We start from the raw sequence: 25898 nt of genomic DNA on the forward strand, positions 1-25898 counted from the left end.
AAACAATATGTCCCAGAACAACCAGTTAAAAGGGAAATTTAAAATATCATGAGACAAATGAAATGGAAACACAACATATAACTTATGGGATGCAGCAAAAACAGTTGTAAAAAAATGTTCATACCAATAAACACCTACATCAAAGAATGTACATTTATCCTGACTCTCGGTGCCAGGGGTCAGCTTTGAGGAATGTAATATATTATTGTTGTGATGAAGTAGGCAGGCAAAGGGTTATAAAACTGTACTGGGAAGGACCCGCTGAGCAATGTATGATGGGACATTTTCCCAGGATTATGGTTCTGCATGGGGTCTCCTGGCACCACATTATTGTCCCACCCTCAGTAAATGGCTCCTTACGTCGCAAGACTCCCTTAAGTGTCTCGGCAAAGGTGAGAAAGCTATGCCCCAAGTAGAGGGCCTGCAAAAGGTTCTTGAAAAGATGAGAGAAGAAATGAAGGGCTGACAGTCTAGACTGCAGGATTAGGAAACAGCCTATAGTTAAATTGTGTGTGTGTGTGTGTGTGTGTGTGTGTGTGTCCTTCTCTGTTTCTCTCTGTTTACTCCTCTTAGTGTTTGTTCTCTTACATCTATAAAAACCTCCAACGTACCATTTTTCTTGCACTGGAGAAGCTTGGGTTTCATCCTTCTTGGAAAACACCTCCTCCTACTCTTTGACAAAGCCACAAGGACAAGGTGGCCTTGGCTACTCTCCTGAAAGGAGAGATGCCAAGGATGCCTAGCTGGCCTTCAAGGAGATATCAGGGATGCCTGCATGCAATGATAAATAGTAGCTTTGTGCACAGTAAGAGATATTTAGAATTCAAATGGCTAGCCTGCACTTACCGAGTTAAGCAGTTTTCTAAAGCTATTTTCCTCTCTCTTTTTTTGCCTGCTGTGAATCCCCTGTTATTCAGTTGCTGGTGCTGAGATAAGACTTGTTATTTCTGGTCTAACTGAAATGGAGACACTGAAAACCCATTTGAAACTGAAGAAAAACTGTAAAAGAGGATTACAAAAAAAAAAAAAACTGCCATAAATACTGCTTTACCCAAATTTTCCAATTTTGTCAAAAAAAATTAAATCCACTATTTTATCATTTATAAAATGGTGAGTCTGTATTGTATCTCATGGCTAAAATTCTGAGGTAAAAGCTCTTGGATCTTTGTGTATGTACAGATGTATTATCTTATGTGGGAAGTCCAGCATACCACCAAAGTGGCTTATAAGTAAATAAGTACTCATGAAGTAAGTCCAAATGCTCTTCAAGTTCACATGAATTTAGTAACCTTTGATAAAAATGGTTTTCAAATTAATAAAATTAAAATTTTAAACATGTCTTCAATATTGTTAGGATATATTTTTGTCCAGATTTGCTAATTATTTTATACTTAAAACTCAGTGAAGGGAAACAGAGCCTCTTACCCGCAGGAAAGAAAGAGAGGTGGCAGGGTTTTGGAAGAGAGGCAGACCTGACATTTTCACATTCCTTCACACTCACCTTCCAGGATCCTGGGCGAGGCCCCAGTTGAAACGGGAAAGGTTCCCTTGTCCCCCTCGCAGGGAATGTGATGAGGCTGTGGCTTGCTTCTCCAGTGCCCCACTGCTGGAACCTCTAGGGGAGCATACAGACAGGCAGGCTGTGGGGCAACAACCCCGCGGCAGTGTCTAGAGGTGAATGTTTACAGCTGAAGCCCCAGTGGGCGTGTGTTACAGGGACCTCTTTTAGTTTTCCTGTATAGGCGACTTGTGATAACCAGCTCAATTAGACCCTCTTCCTTATCACAAGGACAGAAGGATTTCTGTATCCCAGGGTTTCTTGCCTTGGTGTACCAGAAGAATCAGATCACTCGTGGGCTTGGAGAAGGAGTGCAAGGTTTTATTGAGTAGAAGTAGCTCTCAGCAGATGGGGGAGTCAGAGGGGAGACGGTTTGCCCCTGGAGTTGGGCAGACTTTCTCTGACTGCCCCAGCTAAACTCTGCCTCATCTCACTAGTGGATGGCCTGTGATGTGCTAGCGTGCCTGCCTGCATCTGTCGGTATGCTCTTCTGCTGGCATGCTCCCTCCCCATCCTCTCGTGTCCAGCCGCTTGTGTCTTCCTCTGCTGATGTGTTCCTCTTGATATCTGGCTGCCTGTGTGTCTGCCCACTAAGGTCTTGGGTTTTTATAGGCCTAGGATAGGGGCCTGGCGCGTCAGGATGGTCTTGAAAAATGCAACATTTGGGCATGAAAGCAGGAGTGCCTGTCCTCACCTAGTTTCACGGGGGTGAAGCCCTTGCCAGGGACCTGCCTGTCTCTACCAAGCACTGCCTTGCCCCACTCCTATATCACTGTGTGGACCCAGGCATTCAAAAACTGCCCCACAATATTTAGAGAAGCCTTAGCTAGGGACCCGGAGCAACTGATTCTTCTGAATGGACGGCATAATGTGACCAAGCATTCTGAAAACTTAAAACCCAACTCACGAAGCCCCCACCATTAGCCCTAACCAGCTTAAACAAACCTTTTCATCTTTATGTTTCATAAGAGGAAGGAATTGCTCTAGTAATACTAACTTGAAGATTGGGCCCACTGACCTGGATAAACGATCTACTTTTCCAAGCAACTGGAATTACTTGCTAAACGCTGGACTCCTTGCCTTGGGTCAGTGGCAGTCACAGCCCTCCTTTTAAAAGAAACAGAAAAGTTAACCTTTGGCCAACCCCTAACTATCTGGACTCCCCACCATACCCAGACCTTCATGAATGAAAGGGGGCAGAATGGCTGTCCCCAGGCAATGCTCTCCAGTTACAGACAACCATCACATAACTTTGAAGGTATGCAATAGCTTGAACACAGCCACTCTCCTTCCACCTGAAGATGGTCACTTATCTCACAACTGCTTAGAGGTGATGGAGTAAGTTTACTCCAGTAGGCCGGACCTTAAACGTGACTCTAGTGAGAATGCAGAATCTCAGTGGTTTACCAATGGGAGAGGCTATATGCAACAGGAACAGGGGAGGGCAGGGTATGCTATGGTCTCTCTCACTGATACTGTAGAAGCGGGCACTCTTCTACCAGGATGCTCTTAGCCTGCACTGTCAAGCCCGCACTGCTTGACCCTCACTTTCAGTTTCATTGTATTGGCTTTGTGATACTGAACAGAGAGAGGCCCCATCTTTTGAGGGACAGAAGGCAGAGCTTGTTGCTCTAACCGGGGCATAAAAATCGAGTGAAGGGAATGCACTTAAGCATATGCTGATTCCGGGTACTAATATTCCATCTTACACACACAAGGCACTAGTTAGAGGAAAAGGGGCATGTTAACCTCTGATAATAAACAGGTCAAAAATGGCACCATCATTTTAAGGTTATTAGAGACTGTAAGAAAACTAGCCCAAGTGGCAGTAGTTCATTACCGCAGCCACCAGAAGTGGGATGTTAAGGTAATTAAAGAAAAGAATAAAGCCAACCTAGTGTCAAAACAGGTGGCTTTAGGGAAGGTCACTTTCCAAATGCCACCTTCACCTTCTTTCCTGGGTCCTGCTCTTTTTATCCTGTTTTACTCTCAAAAGGAATGAAAAAAGCCTCCAAATGGGGTTATACCAAAAGTGTTGATCAGTCAGGATGGCTAATAAGCCCTCATGGACAATTTCTTTTCCCAAAAGCAGTTGCCTTGCAGACCGTTAAAACAAAAACCATTCTAATACTCACTGATCAAGAGGCCCTTTCACTGGCTTTGCAAAAGTATAACTGCCCCAACCCTCAGGGAGCTAATCAAAGAGGTAGTTGAGACTAGCCCCATCTGCTATGTTAATAACCCTAATATCCACCTTATGCAGTGGGGAGAAGGGAAGGGAGACTACTCAGCTGGTCTAGTACCAAGGTAGACACCTAGGGAAAGCTTGGTAAATCGGTTTCACAGTTATGCCCAGAGGCTCTAAAAACTTATATACCTCCTGGTTCTTACGGACACCTTTGCAGGATGGGTAGAAGCCTTTGCCACCCACACTGAAATTGCACATGAGGTGGCAAAGGTCCCCAGATTCAAGCTGCCTTGGTCAATCCACAGTGATAATGAACCAGCATTTATAGCTTTCATTACTAAGGCTGCTTCTTGGAGCTTATAAAATGATCCCTACATACCACCTGGAGACCACAGTCTCAGGCAAAATAGAGCACACCAACCAGACCCTTAAAAGGACTTTAGCCAAAGAAAGCCAGAAAACCCATGGATTTCATTACTCCCTACAGCCTTGTTAAAAATAAGAAAAACTCCAAAAGGAAAAATCAAACTGAGCCCTTATGAGCTAATGTATGGCCAACTGGTCCAGGTCTGGTAAGGTAACCAGGAGGTCCTCAGAAACATGAAAAAAATAAAATATGCTACCAAGGTTAGAAAAATAATAAAGGCCTTTCAGAAGTATAGAATTCAAGGATTACCTTCATCATCTCATTTGGTCCTACATCTTTTACAACCCAGGACTAAGTGTTGTTAAAAACCTAAAAGTGGGAAGACCACAAGATTATTTAGAACCTAAATAGACAAGACCATATCTGGTAATTCTCACAACTAACTCTGCCTTAGAGTTACAGGGAGTGATGCCTTGGGCCCACCACACCCAGATAAAGGCAGCCATGGAACCTAAGAAAGAAAGTGCAACTTACAGAGCTGAAGCACTCTCAGACCTGAGGTTCCTTTTCAAAAGGACGGACAAGAAACCTCAAACAGATAGGTTACCTTGGGACCACATATACTTTTTTGTCAGGGCTTAATCTACTTGTCTTGCTTGCAGATATTCTAAGCTTTGCTCTTGGAGTCACCCTGTTACATCCAGAGCCTACCCCTGTTTGGAAAACACATGACATCAAGGAGAGTGCAGTTAGGGAACCTAACCCCCAGAGAAGTCAAAATATTTGTTTTCCATTCGCCTCTTGGTCAAGGAATAAAACGGCGATTAGGCTTATTCTGACTGGCATCAGGATAGTGGGCAGTCTCCTTGCCCCTTAGGGAAGGTTTGCCTACCATGAAGTTACCCTCCACAACTTTCAAACAGTTATAGAAACTTTAGCCAATAAGACCGGTGATGGCCTTATCTGCCTCACAGTCTCCCCAGACTTACTAGCCAATATCGTGCGTTATAACCATCCGGCTCTTGATGACCTCTTGGCAGAACAAGGTAGGGTGTGTGTAGTCACCAACTCTTCCTGTTGTGCTTGGGTAAATAATTTTAGATAAATAAAAAAATACATTAAAGTCATCTACAACCAGACCAAGTGGTTGCACCAATTTAACCAAAAGGGCATGGGCCCTCAGGGAATATAGAAAAATTATAAAACAGGCCATCTCTAATCTCACATGGTTCTTACCCTTCCTGGGCACTTTAGCTGACATCCTACTTCTCATGATCTTTGGGCCCTGTTTCTTAAACTGCCTTGTTTCTTTTGTGTCTAAGCAAGTTGAGGCCATATAGCAATATGAACAGCTAGGCTTATACCCAGGAGATAACTAGACCTACCCAAGACTAGCTAGGAAAAATTTCACTCCTCTAATGGGGCCCATATCAACAGCTGGATTCAGCTTAAAGAAGTTATAGAAGATAGACCTTTGTCCCTTCATACCCCTCAAGAATGAGGAGTAAATATAGAGAAAAGGAGGAATTTGTTACACAGTTTAATGGTAATATGACATAGCTGAATTTCTACCCAGCCTTAACTCTGCTTATCTTTAAGAAACAGGACACCTGTAATAAAAAATTCGCTTTGCAACCCTTACGAGCTGAGACTGGTAAGAACCAAGACAGCCAATCAAATCACTTCGAAAAGACCTGGGGCTCCATTATCATCACATTTCCATGCTAAATGGCACCATGACCACTGACAATCACCATGACAATGACCAAAACAAGCCATGAAAGGACAAAAGGAATGGCAGCTCTCAGGTTCTGGGACATTTCCCTCCCATTACCAGAAAAGACATGAATATTCCTCTTCTCACTTTTAAGGCGAACCCTTTCATTAGAGAAATCCTGTATTTTAACCCTTTCACCCCTCGCTAGTTGAGAAGTTGATTTGTGAGCCATGCTTTTACTTCTCAATCCCATGGCCATTGAATAAAGCCTGCACTGCTTGACACTTTCAGTTTTAGATATTGGCTTTGTGACACTGAACAGAGAAGGACCCCATCTTTTGGGGGACCAGCTTTGTCAGTAACAGAGTTAATACCAATTCTCTACAAACTTTTCAAGAAATTAAAGAGAAGGGAACACTTCTAAACTCTGTTTACAAGGCCAATATTTTTCTGATACCAAAGCCAGACAAGGACATCATGTGAAAAGAAAACTACAGGCCAATATCATTAATGAACATGATGCAAAACTCCACAACTAAATACTGGCAAACTGAATTCAGCAACACATTAAAAGGATCATTCACCATAATCCAGAGAGATTTGTCCCTAAGACACAAGGATGATTCCACATTCACAAACTGATAAATATGATACACCACATCAGCAGAATAAAGGACAAAAATCATATGGACAAAAATCACCTCAAAATGTATTAAAGACTTTAAACATAAGACTTGAAACTATGAAACTGCTAGAGGAAAACATAGGAGAAAAACTACATTACATTGATTTGGGCAATGATTTTTTTAGATTTGACCCTAAAAGCATAGGCAACAAAAGCAAAAGTACACAAATGGAGTTACATCAAAATTTAAAAATGTCTGCACAATAAAAGAAACAATGAACAGAGTAAAGAGAACTTACAGTTTGGGAGAAAACATTTGCAAGTCATATATCTGATAAGAGATCTATATCCAAAATATAAAAGGAACTCAAACAATTCTATAGAAAAAAACAAATACTCTGATTAAGAAATGAACAAAGGACTCGAATAGACATTTCTCAAAAAAGACATACAAATGGCTATTAGATATATGAGAAAATGCTCAACATTACTAATCATAAGAAGATGCAAATTAAAAACACTTCACCCCTGTTAGAATGTCTGTTAGCAGAAGACAAATGATAACAAGTGTTGGCAAGGATGTAAAGACAAGAGAACCCTTATACACTGTTGGTGAGAATGTAAATCAGCACAACCACTATGAAAAACAGTTTGGAGATTCCTTTAAAAATGAAAAATAGAATTATCATATGACCTAGCAATCCCACTACTGGGTATTTACCCAAAGATTTGAAATCAGAATGTCAAAGACATGTCTGCATTTCCGTATTCACTGCAGCACTATTCACCATAGCCAAGGTATGGAATCAACCTAAGTGTCCATCAAGGTATGAAAGGATAAAGAAAATGTGGTATATGTACACTATGGAATACTATTCAGCCTTAAAAAAGAAAGAAATTCTATCAATTGTGACAATGTGGATGAAACTAGAGAACATTAGGCTAAATGAAATAGCCAAACACAGAAGGCAAAATATCATGTGTTCTCACTTATATGTGAAATCTAAAACTATTTAACTCATAGAAGCAGAGAGTAGAAAGCGGATTACCAGGGGCTGGGGGCAGGGTGGAGAACGGGGAGATGGTAATTGAAGAGTACAAGCCTCTTAGCAGGGATAAGTTTGATTTGTTTTGTTTTGTTTTTTTTTTTTGGAGATCCATTGCACAGCATGGTAAACATAGCTTATAATTGACTACTGTACATTTCAGTATTGCTGAGAGTAAATTTCAAATGCTGTCACAAAATAATTGTAATACTTGAGGTGATAGATGTTAATTAGCATGATTTATTCATTCTACATTGTATTCCAAAATCATAACATACTTTTTACCCCATAAGTATATTTAAGCATTTTTTTTTTTTTTTTTTGAGACGGAGTCTCGCTCTTTCACCCAGGCTGGAGTGCAGTGGCGCGATCTCGGCTCACTGCAAGCTCCGCCTCCCGGGTTCACGCCATTCTCCTGCCTCAGCCTCTCCGAGTAGCTGGGACTACAGGCGTCCGCCACCACGCTCGGCTAATTTTTTGTATTTTTAGTAGAGACGGGGTTTCACCTTGGTCTCGATCTCCTGACCTCGTGATCCGCCCGCCTCGGCCTCCCAAAGTGCTGGGATTACAAGCGTTAGCCACCGCGCCCGGCCTTAAGCATTTTATATATATATATATATATATACACCTCCAATTTATCAATATAATAAAAATAAAATACCCGAAACTACAAAATTATATTCAGGTCCCCCAGATTAGACCATTTCAACTTAAATCTTAAAATACAAACAAATAAACACAAATTCTCCATTTTTTTAAAATAACTATCTTTTTAAAATGTCTCATTTTATCACAGTTTTACAGCAGCAATAGCATGATGCACATAAGCTTGAGTATCCCTTATCAGCCTTCCCGGGAGAAGGATGGCAGAATTAAATTTCCATGCAACACACTAAGAAATAACAGGCACAACTTAGAATCAGGGATAAAAATTCAAATGGACTAGATTCTGGGACGAGATATCACCTAGAAAATGTGGCAAACATTAATGTTTCCAAGCAGTGCCACTCTGCCTTGTGAAATTACCTGGGTCTTTTGGTGTGCTGGCTACTTCTTTGTAAGTGGTTGAGTAAATTCATCATCTCAGTGTCATATGAGCTCACTGTTGGCATGGTTTCAAGAAATCTCATTATTTTTTGATGTCTATGATGGATTAAAGATGAGAATATTGCTGGCCTAAGGGTTCGTTAGCCTTGCCTGTCATATTTGTCAGCTACAAAGCAGCTCTGCTAAAGGGTTAGGAGGGCGTTTGGGAGAGTGGGCCATTAAAACACAGTTCCATTACTTACGCTCAGTTAGACTGAGGAAATGGAGGTAACAAGTGTGAGAGTTGCCCCATGGGATCCATTTTCTTTGTTACACACCCGAAAAGAAAAAATCAAGATGACAGCAGAAATGGCAAGAAGCTCTCCCAACACAGGATGGTTACATCTTGTAATTTCTCACTGCAGGTGAAAAGTGCTTGTTTGGGTAACCTCACAGGCCATTCTGGGAGTTATGCGGCCAGGCAACATCCTGCATGATCAACCCCAATTCTTACGTGAACTGACCTTAGATTGCTCTCTAGCCACTTAGAGGTAGAACAAGGCTATCTGTTCTAAGTCCTAGGAACAAAGGCTATTTGTTTCAATCACAATAACACATTGTGATTGAAACTATTAAACATATTCTCAAAGATATTTTAAATGCCTAACATAACGATAGTAAAATTATCTTTAGTGCTGTAATTTTTAAGTAGATATTATGTTCACAAGTTTTCAGGAATGTTGTACATACAAGGTAAAGCAATGGACATCCGCAATGTTACTGAAAAATTGATTACCTAATTGATGGTAATGCCTTCCAGGATTATTCTTCTCATGTTCATGTAGGAGGTGCTACTTATAGATCAGACTATGCAGGGATGTAGATACCTTTGGAAATTTCTTTTCTGAAGTCCAATATAGCCATTTACTGCACCAAGTATTCTACTAACTGATAAAGTGGTGAAAAAAAAATACAAGTCCTTTCCTTGCTTTCATGAAGCTTACAATTTAATATGGTTACAGACATTAAACAAATCTTATCCTATAAATACATATTTCTTATTTGGTTTAGTTCACTTAAAAATGTGTGTGTATCTACTACTTGTAAGATAATGCGTTAGTAGTTCTGGATTCCACAGACATGAAAACAACACAATCCTTTTGGCCTGCATGATGCTTACAGTTTTGTGGGAGAGAAAGATATGTAAACAGATCATTACAATACTTTGCAATACATCTAGGCTTCTGTCTCATTCAAGAGAATCCCTTCCCTTCCCCTTCTGCTTCTGCTTCCTTTCCCTTTTCTCTTCCCCTTTCCTTTTCCCTTCCTTCCCCCACCTTCCTTTTTTCTTGCTGTTTATTACATTGCTAATATATATCAGAGGCTATATACTAAGTGAAGTTCAGATAGGATCAGTTGTCTGCTTACTATGTGCCAGGCACAGTGCAAATTGTAGTACATGCATTATTAACTCAAACAATTCTCATAATGGTATTATTATTATTATTCCCATTTTATAGAAAGATTAAATAACTAAAGAGTCAAATGGGAATGCTTACATTTGAGCAAAGATCTGTGTGATTTCATAGTGTGTGTTCTTATCCACTATATATCTATATAGGAGATCTGTGTTAGAGTGAGATGTTATTCAAGAAAAAAATAAACTTTAGCCAAAAGTGAATAAAGATAAATTATTTCTATGAAGTGAAAATATGTACCCAAGAAAAATTAAACTTGTCACTTTGATTTATTAACATTGTCCCCAAATGGATTAAGTAACACTAAAATGTATTTTTAAATAGTACAGTATAAAACCTTTCATTAAGTAATACTATAAAATAGTGTGTATATGTGTAGGTACATGTGTCCCCACACATGCAATTGAAAAAACTTAAGTAAAAATATTTTTATCTTTAAAATATTAGCTCTGGGCTTAGTGGAGGAATTATTGGGCCTCACTAATTGCACCAAAAGCAATGGCTGTAACAGTGTAACCCTAAGAAAGTGTAACTTTGGATGAGTGGTGGTGAGGGCTTGGGGGACATCACCACCTGCTCTGTCAACTCCACATGCACATCCAGGAGGATGGAGGGAGGCCAGTTGATGGTTGTTGAAGGATTATGTTTTTTGTTATCTTAGTTAACATGGAGGCCACATGAAAACACACATTAGCTCTTTCTAAGCCGAATTTTCCCCTTGAGGTAGTCACGCAAGTATACAATACAATGCCTTATAGCTTATTCAGTGGTGTTAGAGGGAAACAAAGTTAAAAATGAACTGCCAGAGCCATGGATCCTCCCGTACCACCTCTGAGGGTGAAAGTCAGTAGAAAGACAGATCAGGCTCTGCCTTGAGATACACACAGGCTAGCAGAACCGAACCATCACTTGACACTGTAGAGACTACTGAGCTTTGCCGAACGCAGTGTTGGTAGGACCATAATGAAGCCAGGTCATTCCTACGTATTTAAATTCTCAGAAACACCAAAGCCAAGCATGTTTCTCTGGATTCACCATGGGCTCTGGCTTAAGAAACAACTCACTCATTTGTTTGCAGGGATGTGCACATCTAACCCACAGCATAGGCCATTCACATTTTCTCACTCCCACAGGCTCTTGTAGGGGAACTGTTCTTACTCAAGAGAAGAATCAGCTGTCTAGAGTCCCCAAGATAAGTAAACTAAAAATCTCTGCCTTAGGGCCTATTTGGTAGACAATAATTGTAAACAAGCTAAGATTTGTACTCCTCACCCTTACAGTGTTATATAATAAACAATTCAAAACCTCCAAATTTGATTTTACACATTCAGGGTTTTAAGAATTTAATCTTACTGTGTCAGTCTCCAAATCAATCTCCTAACACATTGTTTTGTCCATCCACCACTTACTGAAATTTGTTCAATAATGTATCTCATCTGCACCCCTTACCCATTGTACATACAACTTCTGGCTGCAGGATAGAGTCTACAGTCTAGAAGATTAAGGAAAAAGTGTTGAATCTAAATTCCCAGAAGTGTTCCCATAGTATTCTCATGAGTTCAAACATCCTAGAGTAAAAGGACCATGTCTATTTTTTTTTTTAATTCCCAAGTGCAATATCTAGCGTGGTGCCTTAAACATAACATGTTTACATTAGCACTTGAGAATATCTGCCTCTTTAATATTTATTATTTATTTTTCATACATTATTTTGGAGAGTACTTATTATTTTTTCTATTTATTTATTAAGTTTTGGGGTATATGTGCAGGATGTACAGGTTTGTTACACAGATAAACATGTGTCATGGTGGTTTGCTGCACCTATCAACTCCTCACCTAAGAATAAACCCCAGCATACAGTTAGGTTACTAATTTGGAAACAAAATATATTAGGAAGTGAGAATCATTCATCCCATAATTTTTAAAAGAGAAAATAATATATTTTAACATTTATCTGTGCTTACTCTATGCAATACCTTGTTCTACCGAATTTTTAGAATTTACTTTTAGCTATCCATACTTTTCTAAGAATGGAAACATGTCTGCTATATTTTGCACTAGAGAGTTACTGAAGCTTGAAATTTTCACAACAGAAACAATGTCTTTTGCTTTCCCTTAGACAATTCAGCTGCTTCTTTTCAATACAATCTGGTCATTACACTTTTTAAGAGCCACAGAAATATCCCCTCAGGGATGTTTTTCCCTTTCTTTCTTCACTCCAGCACTTTCTAATCTCAGGGGAAAGGACGGTCAATGTTTTCTGCGTACATTTTCCATACTGTACAAATTCCCTGTATTTTCTTCCAATGGACACAACCAGTCACCTTTCCTTTTATTAATTCCCCCATTGCAAAATGAAAACTTTTTTTAAAAAAATTGAGTATTAGGTTTTTTAATTTGTTATTTTTCGTGAAACAAAATAAACATTTTAATTACTCAGATAATATAGAAATTAAATAGAACGATGAAGGAATATAATAAATGACTATATGCTGAAAAATTCGTATGTAGATAAAATAGCAATATTTCTGAAAAAGTTTACATCAGGAAAAAATAGAGAATTTGAAAATACAGTGTTAAAGAATGAAAGATGAAGATAAATTATTTAATTTAAAAATTATCACAAATTAATGTAACCAGAATAACTATTTAATTTTACGTTATATTCATTTGAAACTGAATATTTAGTACTTACACTTGTGAAATTACTATAAAGGCATTTGATATAATATGAAAATATTTTTCTATGAATCCATCTTATTTATGAATATTATTTATGCTAGATACAGTGGGCATTTAGCAAGCTTCTTGGAAATTTTGAATGGTAAGACAAGATGCTGGACACTAATTCAAGGACAAAGAGAAATTAGCAACTTTCTAAACTTGGGGTCATTAAACCCAGTGAGATCATTACTTTTTAAATAACAGAGTAGGCGAATAAATATATAGATAAATAATTTAAATATATAAATAATTTAAATATATAGATACATAATTTAAAACTTTTTCTCTTCTTTTGAATTTTTCACATAAGTTCTACACATGTTACATAGATAATACAGCATGTAAACCTTAAAAACTTTGATTCACTTTTTGTACCTTATGCCCAAAAGCTGTTATTTTATTCATGGCAACTCAAAAGGACTGTAAAAACCATACGAATTAAGTCACACGATTGTCTGCATCTCTTGTCCAAACTCATTGATTAAAAGCCAACTGGTAATTTATCCCAGCATATCAGGAAATGATCATTCTGTTCCTTGTTCTGTGGCTGTAATGGCTTTACAGTTATTCATAAGACTCCAGAGAATAAACATTTAATAAATTTTCATTCTCACATCCTAATGTTTATACTTGAGTAGTAATAAGAGGAAGATTATTTTTCTTTCATTTCTAAAAGTTATATTTTAATTGTGTATGGTAATAGAGTGAGATTATTAAAATACCACATGAAATATAAAAACTATACAAATGGTACTAGTAGCCAAATTAATCCTGCAAAAAGGAAAACATTGCAGAAAACCCAAAAGGAAATTTAAAGTTTTAATGCTAGAACTTACAGATTCCACTTCAAGTTGTCTTAATGAATAATGAGGGTAATAAAATGACCCTTAATATACTCAGTGAGTTTTCATCAATCACTTCTTAAAATGTCTGTAACAACAAATTGCTAGCTTATTTCTGATAGCAAATTGTTGTGTTGAAGGATCAGGTACACACTGATAGAATTTTAAAACCAACATAGCTGTGAGTTACTCCACATAGAAGAGGTAGATCATGAGTCATGAGTCTTGTGTACAGACAACATCGATGCATTTGGGAAAATGAGGTTGAGTAAGGTGATTGATCCGGGAAAGGAAGCTTCTATATCTGGATGACTTATATCCTGAGTTGTGTGAAAAATTTACAGAAGGAGCTCATTAAAACTAAATCAATCTTTAAAAATGTCAAGGAGATGAGAATAATGTCAGAAGACAGAAGAAAGACCAATAAGATAAGACTTTCTAAATGATGTAAAAAATGGATATTTGACAGTGACCTTCCCCCCAAAGATACTATGATAGATTCTCCAACTGATGATCTAAAAATTTAGTTAAAAACCCACTCACTTTTCTCTAGGAGCACATACCAATTTACCAAAAGCAAATCATTTCCAATAACTTTCTTTTCTCTTTTGTTGAGCTTGTCTCAAAAGCAGAGATTGATTAGTAGGTTTCATTTGAATCTTTGGACTCAGTAAATTAGGGGAAAAAGACAAGATTACCTACCAGAATATGCTGAGCAGAATGAAGTAAGACATTTTTTGCAATAAAGATCATATATTCGTACTGTTTGAGAAATAAGATGCAGGATTTCATCAAGTCATGTTTGAGATCACAAGTTACTCTTCACAGAATTCTGTAGTTTAGCAACATGGAGTTGAAGAAGTGAAACAATTTTCTGTGGTGTGTAGATGAGGTAGCATAGATGCCATTTTGGTTCCATTGAAATCAACATCCTGACAAACTGGCCCATAAAGTCCCATTCCTGATACAATTTTAAGCTAGTTTTCCTTTTTTAAAATGAGAATTTATATAGTTATACATTTTAATAAGTTTAAATCAAATGTTCATTAACATTTACAATGAGTTAATTTAATTTGAAAATAGTTTTAGGAGCCATCCTGCTCTCATAAATATTTTTATCTCTAAATATTTTTAGATATTTTTAGATATTTTATCTCTAAATATTTTTAGATGATTTTTGCTGTTTTCTACCAGTTCTAACTTTGCTAGAAGCTTGAAATGATCAAAAATATTTTTGTGAAATTGATATAACAATTTCTCCTTGGTCTTAAACCCAGAAGAAATTATAGACTTTAGGGACCTTTAGGGTATTGCAAAAGGTCAAAAACTCTATAAAAATGCAAAGGTTTAATTAATAGAGATGATGAAGAGCAGACAAGGCTTGATGGCTGGTAAGAAAATGTGTGGAAAATTGTGCTTCAGAGTACAGCAAATAAAGCAAAACATTTATACAAACCAGCCCTAGTCTGATCTGTATCTGAAACATAATGTCATCCTTTTGATTTTTACTTGCTTGGTTAAATTTCATTAAACAAAATATATAAGCATCAGTAATTTCCTGAGAAGCACTGTCATTTGAGAAAAGTGTAACTACAAAAGGAATAAAAAATGCACAATAATTAAGCCCAAGCTGATTACATTGAAATAAATTTGTTAAGTCCTCTTACCTTTAAATTACATAGTAAACATATCAAATAAATGCCTGTACACAAATCAAGTTTTTATATTTTATTTTTGTAAAAAGGGTATTTATTCCATTGACTCAAATTTATCAACTTACAAAAACAACAAAAATGCTAGACATTAACCAAATTTAATTTGAAGCTTATCTCTCTAAGTCGTCGTCAAAGAATATGAATCCAAGGAGTAATTAACATATGTGCCTAATATCCTTACGTGTTGCTTTGGCTGTGATTCAAATGCACAGTAAGAAATAGGGTTAGGCTCACTTTTTTGATCTATAAGACTCTGAAAATGTCAAGAGGCGAAGCCTGAGTTTCCTTTGCCTTTTGTCTGCTTGTGGTGAGATAGGATAACTATCCCTCTGGTTTTCCCTCTGGTATAAGCTGAGCATTAGGGAGAATACAGGGCAATTTGAAGCAGCTGTTAGAAGTAAAGCTGGAGAGTGATAAAAAATTTGTAACAACTGGACTAAAGGATCATAGTTCCTTATAAGGTCCCTTTAAGCAGCGATCCCCAACCTTTTGGGATCCAGTGACTGGTTTCATGGGAGACAATGTTTCCATGCATAAGGTCGGGGGTGGAGGTGGGGTAGAGGAGATTGAGAGTTCCACAATAGGGTTCATGCTCTGAGACTCTAACGACCCTGGCTGATCTAACAGGAGATGGAGCTCAGGTGTTAATGCTCCCCTCCCAGGCCGCTCACCTCCTGCTGTGCATCCCTGATCCTAACAGGCCATAGACTGGTACTGATCTGTGGACCGGGGTTGGGGACCCCTACCTTTAAAGGCCAAATAGCTTTGTCCTGGTAAACAACTTATAAGGAGGTAACATGTGCTTCCTAAAGTCATGGTTGCTGTCTTAAAAGACATGGATGAGAAGAGTTAAGAGGAGGGCTGGAAAATGGCAGAAAATACAACTGTATCAAAAATAAGAAATGAACAATTCTATGAGGAATTTGATTCTTTTTCACCTTAACCAAAGTGACACTATTTGATTACTTTCTTTTTTTCCAATCACTCATTATTTTCTGTCTTTCTAATCACTCCTGTCATTGTCTTACATTTACATTTACTCTTTACTTTTGTCTTCTCCAGTTTTGGTCCTTGGATAGCTTCTTGTTTCACTTCACTTTCTTTTCCTATGGAATCTCACTATGCACATCTTTTCCTGTCTAGCATTCCTCTTCAAATCCTGAAATTCTTCTCCTTTGCTTCTGTAGATGCAGAGCATCATTTACAGAACCCCCCAACCTGTGCTTTGAACATTCATCTCACCTTCTTGCTCTACGGGAAATCTGGCTTTGTCCTGAGAACACTGCTTCCTCTGGGACCCTCCAAAAAGTATCTGTTTTCTGTAATAACACCGGGCCCTAGGGATAAGGTATTTCCTCATTTCCATTTTTATAACATTCACTTTCCCCTTTCCACAGAAAACCTTATGTCATAAGTGTATCCCCACTCTCTGATTATTGCTACACTCTACTGAACCCCAAGTCATATCCCTCATTTCTGAGGAATGTCATTGTCATTATTTTTTCCAAATTCAATATATGTACAAGTGAGTCAGTCTTAAGCACTCTGACCTCCCAATTGCTTGAACTTCTCTTCCTTAAAGATCTTATATGGCTTATTAATTTATCCACTCACCCCTTCTGTCATACTCCAAATTTTGTTATTAGCACCACCCATGCCTTTTTGAAATGCAATTCCCTGCATCCCACCCTCTGACAGCCCCTCCTATCTATCCAGGTCCCTCACTCTAGTACTTTTCCTACTCTCCTGTAGCTGAAATTCTATTGTCAATCTTCTTTATTCTTTTGTATATACTCTTTCTCTTGCCCATCTGTACTTCTGTGGTAATCTCTTGGCAAAACTAAAATCCTGGTTAAATCTGTCTTCCATCTATTCCATGCCTGTATCTGTTCAGCTGAATATAATGAAGAAAAAAATCCCCAGTAATACTATTAACTCTTTAATGTGATGGCTACTAATACAAAGTTGGCTCTAATTGCTCCTGGTAATCACACTACACTTCAGGAGTCAATGCATTCACCTACTTTCTTAGGTGACTATGTCAAACATCTTTTCTTCAAATCTCCAATAGCTCCTCTCCTAGCGTCACATTGCCCTGATAATTTAGCTTCTAACTTCATCAAGAAAATTGAATAATTCAGAAGAGAGCTTCAATAATCCTCTCAACATATTCACCCACGTCAGCAGCTGAACTCACATGTGCCTTACTTAATGTTAGCCAGAAGAATATCCATGACCCTATCTAAAGCCAGTACCGCCACTTTTACACTAGATCCCATCCCCATTGCCTTATCAAGAACATGCTGGCAATTCTCACCTCCCATTTCTATATCATTAATTTTCTCTCTACTGGCTAATTCCTCCCAACCTACAAATTTGTTCTCCCTCACATCTCAAAAGAAAAATATTGTCTCTCAACACCTTTTCCTGACTATCTACCATCCATTTTTGTGAAATCCTTTTCAATAGAATTCTTCAGAAGAGTAATCTATATTCTCTGCGTTTAATTCCTGTCCTTGATTTTTAGACTCATGGCAGAAAGGCTTTTCCCCCTTACAGTTTAAAATAGGTACAAACTATTGATTTTGTCCTAACACACTAGTCACTTCCTCTCAATCTGCTTTTCTGGTTCTGCCTCTTTTCCTTGATATATAAATATTATAATGCCATAGAACTCAGCTCTTGGACCCTCTTGTCTTATATATCCACATTAATTTCTTCAGTTTCTCATTCAGTTTCAAGGGATTATATCTCTCCAGCCCTTCCAAATTCCCCATAACCAACTGTTTACTGAACATATCCATATGAATGTCTAATAAATGCTGCAAACCCAATATAGCTCAGATGGAATTCTTGGGCTAGACATTCCCATCTCAGTTGATGGTAACTCTATCCTCCAATTGCTGAGGTCAAAATCAGTGCAGTCATCTGTGACTCCTCCCTTTCTCTCATATCCCCCAAAAGCCTGCTAACTCAACTTTTGAAACATTCAGAATCTGAACGTTACTCACCCCTCAACTGCTACCACCTTGGTACAAGCTATTGTATCCTCTAACTTGAATTACTATAGTAGTTTCCAACTGTTGCCTTACTTTAACTCTTACCTCTTATTGTCTATTCTCAATGAAACAGTCACTGTAAAAGTTTGAAGGTGTGAGTTGAACCACGATAGGACTCTGCTCAAATCCTTCTAATGTCTCCTTATTTTTATCTCAATAAAGACCATACTTCTTCAGGGGGGCTACAACTTTCTATCTTCTGCCTGCTACCTCCTTCCTTCCTCACACACTCTCTCACCCTATCTCTCTCTCTTCCAGGGACATAAGCCTCTACTCTACTAACTTTTTTCCCTTGTAGCACATATCACCTACTAAAACACTATATTATTTGGTTATTTAATATGCTTATGCACTTACTTAATATGCTTACTCACTTTGTAGATGCAGAACCTCAGAAAAGGATTCTACTGACAATTGTGTTTTAGTGGGAAGTGGAATAGGGAAGAAGGACAGAGAAAGGAGCAGAGCCAATAAAAGATGTACTATCAAGCAAGGTACTACTATGGATAACTGGAGATAATCCTAATATTCTCCAAGTGATGAAGAATCCTCCAAAAATTTATGCAAGCAAATGACACAACTGGATTGTGCTTTTTAAATATAACTCTAAAAACATTGTAAAGAAATACAGCTGAGAGACTCAAATTAACCAGCAGAATTTTTTTCAGGATATTTCAGATGTTATTGCTGTTTTCATACAAGAAACGACAAATTCTAAACTAAAATATTTGCAATACAGCTGGAAAAGAGACTGATAGATAGCATAAATAATCCACATGAAAGGTATAAAGGAGATGGGACACATTTTTGCCAACTGTTTTAGATTATTGTTTGCGGGCTTCTTTTGACAAGGCACAAGAGAGTCCTCAGAAAAAAGATACAGATAGTTGGAAGTTAACAGTGATGGGAATTATTAGTACTAAGGGACCATAGGCAGGGCACTAACAGAGTTTTGTACAGTTTGACATAACATTTGTGGCCCCAAATAAAATATAGGCTGCAAGAGAGTGGAAATGTTCATTTGATTAGTTCATAGATACATCCCAATTACCCAGAGCAGTCCTTGTGAAAAAGAGGTGCTGAGTAGGGATTTGCAAAATAAATAAATAAATAAACTAATTTGCACTTGAATTTGCCTGCTACATACATGCAATGACTTCCTAGTCTATTTATCTACCTTGTCTCTGATATCCTCATGAACATTCCTAAAAGCATCCTGGATATGTCCAGTGGAGGTTCTATAGGCACTTCAACTACTGGATGTTGTGAAACACACTTATCTACACATAATTCACATCAACCTTAGACTTGGCTACTGTATTGCCATCCACGCTATTTTTAAGACCAGAAGTCATGGGGTCAGCTCAACTTCTTTCCTGTCATGAATCAATCAACAACTTTTACCACTAAGCTACTTTGCATGTGTTCTCCTTTCCATCCCCATTGCAAATAGTTTAGATTAGAATGTGGTCATTTCTTCCACGAAAAAATGAAATAATTCCTAAAATACTCTGAGAACAATTTTGCTTATTGAGTCTCTCAACTGTATCTATTACAGTGTTCTCAGAATTATATTTAAAGAGCACAATCTATTTGTGTCATTTCCTTACAATTTTTGGATGACTCTTAGTTGTTTGGAGAATATACTTTAAACTCATTATTAAGGTATACAAGTCCATTCCTTTCTGACCACAACCTTTCTCAGTTACTCCTCAGTTTCATTTATTTATCAGTGGATTTAACTAATATATGCTAGAGGTGCTATATGCTAGATGTGCTGCTATGTGCCACACCCTGTGCTAAGCGCTATTACTTAAGAGTATCTTTCTTTTCTAGAGTGGGCCTAATGTTTACTCTTTTAAAACAAAAAAAAAATATGACTTATTAAAGGATTTTCACTATTTCTTTATTCATAATAATAAACAGCATAACATTTTAACCATGTGATTGTTTCAAAGGAATCAAACCTTTTCTGTTCCCCTTTTTTACCTCTCAGGTGCAGAAATCATTGGTCATGGTGAGCCCGGATCAAAGCACCATTACCTTATTTGAAATGCATTTGATGACCAATTTCCCCTCTGTTTTTTGATAATAACAATATAGCAACTAAGAGTTAAAGGTTCGCTTGTAATCCCAGCACTTTGGGAGGCCGAGGCGGGCGGATCACGAGGTCAGGAGATCGAGACCACGGTGAAACCCCGTCTCCACTAAAAATACAAAAAAATTAGCCAGGCGTGGTGGCGGGCGCCTGTAGTCCCAGCTACTCGGAGAGGCTGAGGCAGGAGAATGGCATGAACCCGGGAGGCGGAGCTTGCAGTGAGCCGAGATTGCGCCACTGCACTCCAGCCTGGGTGACAGAGCAAGACTCCATCTCAAAAAAAAAAAAAAAAAAAAAAAGAGTTAAAGGTTCTATTTGTTAAAATACGTGCATTTTATTTTATAATTTTTTTAAAGTTTTAATTTTTAAATTTCCTGTATATATTATAGTTGTACATATTTATGGGATGCATGTGAACTTTTGATACAAGCATACAATGCGTAATGATCAAATCAAGGTAACTGGGATTTTGTTTTTGTGAAATCATATAAATCTTAATTCAATTATCTAAAAACAGCAAAGAGTAATAATTTTCTAATCTTATTTCCATGGGAGAGAAAAGTATTTTTAATTCTATGTTTATATATATTTGTATCTTTCCAAAGGCTCTCAGTTTTCATTTTTGACTTCTTATCCCTAATATTTTGAAGAAATATAGTCTCTTTTGTTTCTATATTATACATTTATAAAACTATACATTTTACTGGATTGATAGATTTGCATGTTAAGAGGTGGTCCTACATATAGGATGATGAGAATTCTCTCTCTCACCCATTTCTGTTTAGTGCAAATGATTCATTCGGCCTTTTAGGTACTGATTTCAGCAATGAATTAAACCAGTTCTGTATGGTTGGCAAGGCTTCAGGAAACTTACAATCATGGTGGAAGGGGAAGCAGGTATGTCTTACATGGCAGCAGGAGAGAGTGTGTACATGTGTGTGTATGAGTGCAGGAAAAACTACCACTTATAAAACCATCAGATCTCATGAGAATTTACTCACCACCATGAGAACAGCATGGAGGAGACTGCCCCACAATCTATTCATTTCCCACTTGGTCTCTCCCTCAACACCTGGGGATTACAATTAAAGATGAAATTTGGGTGGCAACACAAAGCTAAACCATGCCATTCCATTCCTTGCCCCTCCCAAATCTCATGTTCTCACATTTCAAAACAAATAATACCTTCCCAACAGTCTCACAAAGTCTTAACTCATTTCAGCATTCACTTAAGAATCTGATTCCAAAATCTCATCTTAAAAAAAAAGCAAGTCCCTTCTGACTATGAGCCTGTAAAATCAAAAGCAAGTTAGTTCCTTCCAAGATACAATGGGGTTACAGGCATTGGATAAATGTTACCATTCCAAATGGGAGAAATTGGCCAAAAAAAAGGGGCTACAGGCTCTATGCAAGTACAAAATAAAGTGGGGTGATCATAAAATCTTAAAGCTCATAAATAATCTTGACTCCATGTCTCACATCTAGGTCATGCTGATGCAAGAGGTGGGGTCCTCTGCCCCTGTAGCCTTGCAGCATACAGCCACACTCCCAGCTGCTTTCACAGGCTGGTGTTGAGTGTCTGTGGTTTTTCCAGGCACATGGCACAAGCTATCAGTGGATCTACTACTCTGGAGTCTGGAGGACAGTGGCCCTCTTCTCACAGCTTCAGTAGGCAGTGTCCCAGTGGAAACTTAGTGTGGGGGCTCCAACCCCACATTTCCCTTCTGCACTGCCCTAGCAGAGGTTCTTCATGAGCGCCCCACCCCTGCGGCAAACTTCTGCCTGAACATCCAGGTATATCGTACATCCTCTGAAATCTAAGTGGAGGTTCCCAAGCCATATCAAGCATTTAGATTGATTCCAAGTTTTTGCTATTGTGAATAGTGCTACAATGAATGTATGCATGCATGTATTTTTATAATAGAATGATTTCTATTCCTTTGGGTATATATCCAGTAATAGGATTGCTGGGTCAGATGGTAGATTTGTTTTTAGCTCTTTGAGGAATCACCACACTGCTTCCACAATAGTTGAACTAATTTACAATCCCACCAACAGTATATAAACATTCCCTTTTCTCAACTTTGCTAGCATCTATTTTTTTTTGACTTTTTAATAACAATCATTCTGACTGGTGTGAGATGGTGTCTCATTGTGGTGTTGATTTGCAATTCTTTAATGATCAGTGATACTGAGTTTTTCATATGCTTGTTGGCCGCATGTATGTCTTCTTTTGAAAAGTATCTCCTTTTGCTTTTTTCTTGTAAATATGTTTAAGTTCCTTGTCCATGCTGGATATAGACAAATGGAATAGAATAGGGAGCCTAGAAATAAGGCCACACACCTACAACCATCTGATCTTCCCAAAGTTAGCAGAAACAAGCAATGGGGAAAGGACTCCCTATTGAATAAACGATGCTGGAATAAGTGGGTAACCATATGCAGAAGATTGAAACTGGACCCCTTCCTTATACCATATACAAAAATCGACTCAAAATGAATTAAAGACTTAAATGTAAAACCCAATACTATGAAAACCCTGAAAGACAACCTAGGCAATACCATTCTGGACACAGGAACTAGCAAAAATTTTATGAAAAAGATGCCAAGGCTGGGTGCGGTGGCTCACGTCTGTAATCCCAGCACTTTGGGAGGCTGAGGCAGGTGGATCACGAGGTCAGGAGATTGAGACCATCACCTAACACTGTGAAATCGTGTTAGTAGTGAAACCCCATCTCTACTAAAAATACAAAAAATTAGCCGGGCCTGGTGGCAGGCGCCTGTAGTCCCAGCTACTTGGGAGGCTGAAGCAGGAGAATGGTGTGAACCCAGGAGGCAGAGCTTGCAGTAGCCGAGATCACACCACTGCAGTCCAGCCTGGGTGACAGAGCAAGACTCCGTCTCAAAAAAAAAAAAAAAAAAAAAGAGAGATGCCAAAAATAATTGCAACAAAAGCAAAAATTGACAAATGGGATTTAATTAAACTTAACAGCTTCTGAACAACAAGAGAAAATATCAACACAGATCATGGCAGATGGGAGGCAGAACTAGATTACAGCTCCCACTCAGAGCAGTGTGTGGAGGCTTGTACTGTGAAATTTTGCTTCAGAACGACTGCAGGAATACATTAGGAAAGCCAAGAGAACCCACAGACCCTCTGAAGGAAGTAGATTGCTCCTGCAGGACTCAGGAGACACCCAAATACTGTGAGTGCCCAAACTGTGGAAGCTGGAAAAGAGGATTGTCTGCCCCAGAACACACCCCCACACTGGGGAACCCGAAGGTCTAGATTACAGGAGAAGATTCTTATCTTACCTGGAGCTGAGTCAACTTAGAGACCTGAGAGGAATACAAGGGTAGAGAAAGCAGCTGGAAAAGCCCTGTGGGCTTGCTAGGTCCCCAAGCAAGCTATTTCTACCCTGCCTCACAGGGGTCCTTAGAGAGGGCAGCCAGAGGTACTGGAAAATGGCTTCCAGGAGAAGGAAACCTCCAGCTGAACTTTGTTAACAATTTGAACCGATGGAGAAGTCTCCTGGCCAGAACTCAGGAGAGAGTTTGAATCCGGTGTGCAGACTCCACAGGCAGGGGAAGAACAAAAGCCCTAATTGTTTTTGCAGCTGGGAGGTGGGTAGCCTGGGGCAAGTTCTCTTACCTGCTTGCTCACTGCCTGGAAACAGACTCGTGCTGTTGGGGGAGGCACAGTGGGAGTGAGACCAGCCCTTTGGGTTACGTGGGAGCTGGGTGACTGCTCGCTTTCCCCCACTTCCTTGACAACCTGCATGACACAGTACAAGCAGCCGTAATCCTCCTAGGAACATAATCCTATTGACCTGGGAACCTCACCCCCATCTCCCAAAGCAGCTGCAACAAGACTAGCCCAAGGAGGGTCTGAGTTCAGACATGCCTAGCCCTGCTCCCACCTAATGGTCCTTCCCTACCCACCCTGGTAACTGAGGACAAAGGGTATATACTCTTGGGAGCGCTAGAGCTGATGCTGTCTTGAACACGCCACCTCCTGGCAGGAGGCCAACCAGTGCAAAAATAGTGCATTAAGCAACCAAAGCCAAAGACCCTCACAGAGTCCATCTTACTTCCCTGCAATCTCCACTGGATCAGGTGCTGGTATCCATGGCTGAGAGATCCACAGACAGTTTACATCACAGGACTCTGTGCAGACCACTCCCAGTACCAGCCCTGAGTCTGGTAGCCTTGCTGGGTGGCTAGAGCCAGCAGAGAGATAAAAATCACTATAGCTCAGCTCTCAGGAAGCCATGTGCCTAGGAAACGGGAAAGAGTACAACATCAAAGGAACACCCCACGGGACAAAAGAATCAGAACAACAGCCTTGAGCCCTAGACCTTCCCTCTGACAGATCCTACCCGAAAGAGAAGGAACCAGAAAACCAACTCTGGTAATATGACGAAACAAGTTATTTAATACCACCATCACCCCAAAAAAATCACACTAGCTCACCAGCAATGGATCCAAACCAGGAAGAAATCCTTGATTTACTTGAAAAAGAATTCAGAAAGTTAGTTATTAAGCTAAATAGGGAGGCACCAGAGAAATGCAAAGCCCACTCTAAGGAAATTTAAAAGATGATACAAGAAGTGGAGGGAGAAATAGTCAATGAAAAATAGATCGCATAAATAAAAAACATTCAAAACTTCAGGAAACAAGGGACATACTTATAAAAATGCAAAATGCCCTGGAAAATCTCAGCAATAGAATCAAACAAGCAGAGGAAAGAACTTCAGAGCTCAAAGATAAGGTCTTTGAATTAACTCAATCCAACAAAGACAAAGAAAAAAGAATACAAAAATATGAACAAAGCATCCAAGAAGTCTGGGATTATGTTAAATGACCAAACCTAACAGCAATTGACATTCCTAAGGAAAAAGAGAAATCTAAAAGTTTGGAAAACATATTTGGGGAAATAATCAAGGAAAATTTCCCCAGCCTTGCTAGAGACCTAAACATCCAAATACAAAAAGCTCAAAGAACACCTGGGAAATTCATCACAAAAAGAACATTGCCTAGGCGATGCATCAGGTTATCTAAAGTTAAGATGAAGGAAAGAATCTTACGAGCTGTGTGGCGAAAGCACCAAGTAACCTATAAAGGAAAACCTGTCAGATTAACAGCAGATTTCTCAGCAGAAATCCTACAAGCTAGAAGGAATTGGGGGCCTATCTTCAGCCTCTTCAAACAAAACAATTATAAGCCAAGAATTTTGTATCCAGCAAAACAAAGCTTCATAAATGAAGGAAAGATATAGTCTTTTTCAGACAATCAAATGCTGAGAGAATTTGCCACCACCAAGCCAGCACTACAAGAACTGCTAAAAGGAGCTCTAAATCTTGTAACAAATCCTGAAAACACATCAAAACAGAACCCCTTTAAAGCATAAATTTCACAGGACCTATGAAACAAAATACAATTAAATTTTAAAAAA

The 25898-nt window shown here is 38.7% G+C and overlaps 1 long non-coding RNA gene across 1 annotated transcript in view; it reads right to left on the minus strand.

The window, feature by feature from the left end:
* The window catches only part of LOC129493017 (uncharacterized), a 72881-nt gene extending 67239 nt beyond the window's left edge, over positions 1–5642 (minus strand). The window contains exons 1-3 of the long non-coding RNA XR_008661011.1: positions 5350–5642; positions 5103–5195; positions 4721–4826 (exon numbers count right to left, since the gene is read on the minus strand). This is a non-coding gene — a long non-coding RNA (uncharacterized lncRNA). The remainder of the gene's footprint in view (positions 1–4720; positions 4827–5102; positions 5196–5349) is intronic.
* Positions 5643–25898: the final 20256 nt, after the last annotated feature.

This window comes from Symphalangus syndactylus, chromosome 11 (genome assembly GCF_028878055.3).
Source record: "Symphalangus syndactylus isolate Jambi chromosome 11, NHGRI_mSymSyn1-v2.1_pri, whole genome shotgun sequence".
Classification (NCBI taxonomy): Eukaryota; Metazoa; Chordata; class Mammalia; order Primates; family Hylobatidae; genus Symphalangus; species Symphalangus syndactylus.